Source organism: Triticum aestivum, unplaced genomic scaffold (assembly GCF_018294505.1).
Source record: "Triticum aestivum cultivar Chinese Spring unplaced genomic scaffold, IWGSC CS RefSeq v2.1 scaffold50743, whole genome shotgun sequence".
In the NCBI taxonomy this organism is placed as follows: domain Eukaryota; kingdom Viridiplantae; phylum Streptophyta; class Magnoliopsida; order Poales; family Poaceae; genus Triticum; species Triticum aestivum.
In genome coordinates this window covers 19,282-25,074 of record NW_025227152.1, presented here as the reverse complement: position 1 = coordinate 25,074, position 5,793 = coordinate 19,282, and positions in this window count along the sequence as shown.

Below are 5,793 nucleotides of genomic sequence, written 5' to 3'. Positions count from 1 at the left end.
ACGTAAAAGATGCAACAACAATTAGAGGACGTCAAACTTGTTTTTGCAGCAATTGTCATGTGATGTGATATGGCCAGAAGTTGTGATGAATGATGAATGATATATTGTGATGTATGAGATCATGTTCTTGTAATAGGAATCACGACTTGCATGTCGATGAGTATGACAACCGGCGGGAGCCATAGGAGTTGTCTTTATTTTTTGTATGACCTGCGTGTCATTGAAGAACGCCATGTAAATTACTTTACTTTATTGCTAAACGCGTTAGCCATAGAAGTATAAGTAGTCATTGGCGTGAAAACTTCATGAAGACACAATGATGGAGATCATGATGATGGAGATCATCGTGTCATGCCGGTGACGAAGATGATCATGGAGCCCCGAAGATGGAGATCGAAGGAGCTATATGATATTGGCCATATCATGTCACTACTATATAATTGCATGTGATGTTTATTATGTTTTATGCATCTTGTTTACTTAGAACGACGGTAGTAAATAAGATGATCCCTTATAAAAATTTCAAGAAAGTGTTCCCCCTAACTGTGCACCGTTGCTAAAGTTCGTCGTTTCGAAGCACCACGTGATGATCGGGTGTGATAGATCCTTACGTTCACATACAACGGGTGTAAGACAGATTTACACACGCAGAAACACTTAGGGTTAACTTGACGAGCCTAGCATGTACAGACATGGCCTCGGAACACAAGAGACCAAAAGGTCGAACATGAGTCGTATGGAAGATACGATTAACATGGAGATGTTCACCGATGATGACTAGTCCGTCTCACGTGATGAACGGACACGGCCTAGTCGACTCGGATCGTGTAAACACTTAGATGACTAGAGGGATGTCAATCTGAGTGGGAGTTCATTAAATAATTTAATTAGATGAACTTAATGATCATGAACTTTGTCTAAACTCTTTGCAAAATATGTCTTGTAGATCAAATGGCCAACGCTCATGTCAACATGAACTTCAACGCGTTCCTAAAGAAAACCAAGCTGAAAGATGATGGCAACAACTATTCAGACTGGGTCCGGAACCTGAGGATCATCCTCATAGCAGCCAAGAAAGATTATGTCCTAGATGCACCGCTAGGTGAAGCACCCATCCCAGAGAACCAAGACGTTATGAACACTTGGCAATCACGTGCTGATGATTACTCCCTCGTTCAGTGCGGCATGCTTTACAGCTTAGAACCGGGGCTCCAAAAGCGTTTTGAGAAACACGGAGCATATGAGATGTTCGAGGAGCTGAAAATGGTTTTCCAAGCTCATGCCCGGGTCGAGAGATATGAAGTCTCCGACAAGTTCTATAGTTGTAAGATGGAGGAAAACAGTTCTGTCAGTGAGCACATACTCAAAATGTCTGGGTTGCACAACCGCCTGTCCCAGCTAGAGATCAACCTCCCGGACGAGGCGGTCATTGACAGAATCCTTCAGTCGCTCCCACCAAGCTACAAGAGCTTTGTGCTGAACTACAATATGCAGGGGATGGTGAAGACCATTCCTGAAGTATTTTCAATGCTGAAGTCAGTAGAGGTTGAAATCAAGAAAGAACATCAAGTGTTGATGGTCAATAAGACCACTAAGTTCAAGAAGGGCAAGGGTAAGAAGAACTTCAAGAAGGATGGCAAATATGTTGCCGCGCCCGGTAAGCCAGTTGCCGGGAAGAAGTCAAAGAATGGACCCAAGCCTGAGACTGAGTGCTTTTATTGCAAAGGGAAGGGTCACTGGAAGCGGAACTGCCCCAAATACTTAGTGGACAAGAAGGCCAGCAACACTAAAGGTATATTTGATATACATGTAATTGATGTGTACCTTACCAGTACTCGTAGTAACTCCTGGGTATTTGATACCGGTGCCGTTGCTCATATTTGTAACTCACAGCAGGAGCTGCGGAATAAGCGGAGACAGGCGAAGGACGAGGTGACGATGCGCGTCGGGAATGGTTCCAAGGTCGATGTGATCGCCGTCGGCATGCTACCTCTACATTTACCTACGAGATTAGTTTTAAACCTCAATAATTGTTATTTAGTGCCAAGTTTGAGCATGAACATTGTATCTGGATCTCGTTTAATGCGAGATGGCTACTCATTTAAATCCGAGAATAATGGCTGTTCTATTTATATGAGAGATATGTTTTATGGTCATGCCCCGATGGTCAATGGTTTATTCTTAATGAATCTCGAACGTAATGTTACACATATTCATAGTGTGAATACCAAAAGATGTAAAGTTGATAACGATAGTCCCACATACTTGTGGCACTGCCGCCTTGGTCACATTAGTGTCAAGTGCATGAAGAAGCTCCATGCTGATGGACTTTTAGAGTCTCTCGATTATGAATCATTTGACACATGCGAACCATGCCTCATGGGCAAAATGACCAAGACTCCGTTCTCCGGAATAATGGAGCGAGCAACCAACTTATTGGAAATCATACATACTGATGTGTGTGGTCCAATGAGCGTTGAGGCTCGCGGAGGATATCGTTATGTTCTCACTCTCACTGATGACTTAAGTAGATATGGGTATGTCTACTTGATGAAACACAAGTCTGAGACCTTTGAAAAGTTCAAGGAATTTCAGAATGAAGTAGAGAATCAACGTGACCGAAAGATAAAATTCTTACGATCGGATCGTGGAGGAGAATATTTAAGTCACGAATTTGGTACACACTTAAGAAAATGTGAATCGTTTCACAACTCACGCCGCCTGGAACACCTCAGCGTAACGGTGTGTCCGAACGTCGTAATCGCACTCTATTGGATATGGTGCGATCTATGATGTCTCTTACCGATTTACCGCTATCATTTTGGGGATACGCTCTAGAGACAGCTACATTCACTTTAAATAAGGCACCGTCTAAATCCGTTGAGATGACACCGTATGAATTATGGTTTGGGTAGAAACCTAAGCTGTCGTTTCTAAAAGTTTGGGGATGTGATGCTTATGTCAAGAAACTTCAACCTGAAAAGCTCGAACCCAAGTCGGAAAAATGCGTCTTCATAGGATACCCTAAGGAAACCATTGGGTATTTATTGCCAAGAACGGATCCTTTCTGGAAAAGGAGTTTCTCTCGAAAGGAGTAAGTGAGAGGAAAGTAGAACTCGATGAAGTACTACCTCTTGAACCGCAAAATAGTGCAGCTCAGGAAAATGTTCCTGTGGTGCCTACAGCGACTGGAGAGGAAATTAATGATGATGATCAAGGTACTTCGGATCAAGTTGCTACTGAACTTCGTAGGTCCACAAGGACACGTTCCACACCAGAGTGGTATGGCAACCCTGTCCTGGAAATCATGTTGTTAGACAATGGTGAACCTTCGAACTATGAAGAAGCGATGGCGGGCCCAGATTCCAACAGATGGCTAGAAGCCATGCAATCCGAGATAGAATCCATGTATGAAAACAAAGTTTAGTCCCACATTGCTAGTTTAGAGGGAGTTGGACCTCTTTATAAGGGATGCTCTTTCCCCACTTGTATGAGCATTAGAACAAGAGGGACATCCACGCGCACTCCTCCTCCGCCGCTCGCCACGCCTCGTCATGACGCGTCGCGGGTTGCGGGAATGAGCCGAGCCGACAGGTCACTCGGAATCTGAAACATTTTTTCTGTAGCGGACACTGAATCCGAAAGGCGCGCCTCGTCGGCTGCTGCCTGTTCGTTTCGTCTCCCGCATTCCCTTCAGCTCCCGACGCAGCCTCTCGTCTCCTTCTCTTGCGCCTATAAAAGGGAAGTCGCTCCTCTCAGAGAGACGCACCACAACTACTTCCTCCTCCCGCCATCGGTTCCTGAGCACTGCGCTGCTGCTACGATCTTCCCCATCCCGGCTTGCGGCGTGCATCGCAGGTCGGGACAGTAGGCCTCCGAAAATGTACCTCTTTGAGTCCTATACGGGAGAAGGGTGATAAGGTTTTTGGGGAGCGCTCTGCTCGACTACTGACTCCTTCGTCACGGACGCCCCGGACTCCGACGACTACTTCCCCAACGACGACTACTTCCCCTACGTCGACAACCTCCTTGACGACATGGAGGACACCGACCCCAAGTCCAGTGCCTCTACTCCGGCTGCTGTCTCGTACGTGTTCTTGTTTTTTCTGTTAGAGGTCCTGTCACTGTTGCTTTTTCTAGTGTTTGCCCTAGACATGTTAGGTTCTACCTCTTATATGCAGATATTATTTACCTTCTCTCTGTCAAATCGCATGACTTGTTTTATCACTGCTATACTAGTCATGCTTTATCTAATATTTCTGTTAATAAAACCATTCGGTAAATTGCTCATATTTCCAACATATCATGTCTCCCACCATCTGACATGATGATCCGTACCGCGCACACCACAATTTGCACTGATGCATATGCCATGGCACGGACGTACCGGCTGCACTAGCTGGAGCAGCATGCATAGATATCTCCAAACGAAGATGCTGTGCGTACGCGCATGATCCAAGCAGCTCCTGCTTCCTACTCGTACACATACGGCCGGACGCAGCCTGGTGAATGCATGGATCCCCGCTACGTGCTCACGGCTCACGGGCGCGGCTAAGCTAGCTTCCAGCACGTGACAAGTTGGAGGTGTCAGTGTCACCATGTCAGGGCGCAGCGCCGTAGCCTACGCGCGCCGGCGCCGTGTCCGCCGACGGTTGCCAAATACAGCTGCGCAGCGTTGTGGATCGGCGGCGTGTGCCGTGCGTACATGGGTAGCGCGCGGTTTTGCCCACCAAACAGCGGCGGCGCTCGGTGTCCCGTCGCTTCCGCTTAGGCCTTGTACAATGTGAGGTGCTTAGAAAAATAAACGAGATTTTTTCTTAAGCACCGGTGCCTATTTCTACAAGAGAGACGCTTAGTTAAGCGTCTATCCTGTACAAATAAGCACTGATGCTTAAGAAAAGTCTGGTTTATTTTTTTAAACACATCCCCTAAGCACCTTCCATTGTACAAGGCCTTAGGGCATCTCCAGCCGTTGGCCCCCAGGGGGTGTCTAAAAGCGCCGCCTGGGGGTGAGCCGGCACAAAAAATGGTCTTGGGGGCGAGTCGGTCCCCAGCCGTCGGCCCCCAGGGCCCCCCCAGGCGCGTATTAAAAAAAAGGGCCGTTCGACGAAGTTATGATAAAAAGTAGTTAAATTTCGGCTAAACATGGCAAATTTCGGTGAAATTCGTGCATTTTCATTACATTAACCTAATCTAAAAAAGAAAGGGGCTGAAGTCGTCGCCGCCATCGTCGGCGGCGACCTTCTCCTCCTTGATGCTGGCGCCCCTGCTGGACCCGGCGTCGCCATGGCGGACTGGCGACGGCGCGTCGTCGTCGTCGTCGCTGTCGCATAGGACGACGACCCCGTCTTCATCGCGGCCGCGTCGGCGCTCCTCGAAGCGGCGCAGGGCGGCGCGCTGGCGCTCCTTCACCTTCTCCCGGCGCGCCTTCTCCATCGCAATGGAGTCCTGGCGCGCCCATTCTAGGGCCACGTCGTCGTCGTCGAACTCCGCCTTCACCGGCGCCAGCCCCGGCTCCGTCTTCACCGGCGCCAGCCCTGGCTCCGTCTTCACCGGCGCCAGCCCCGGCTCCGTCTTTGGCTTGACGAAGCGCGGAGGAGCCGATGAGGAGAAAGACGAAGCGCCGAGTCGCTGACGCGGCTGGCCCGCGTCTTTTTCGCGCCAAAACAGCTCGCCCCGGCGCCCCCGGGCGCCCCCCAGCGCGCCGGGTTCGGGATGGGTCCGCCGGCGCTGTTTTCGGCCCAAGCCGGCGAAAATCGGGCTCCTGGGGGCGCGACTGGGCCGTTTTTTCGG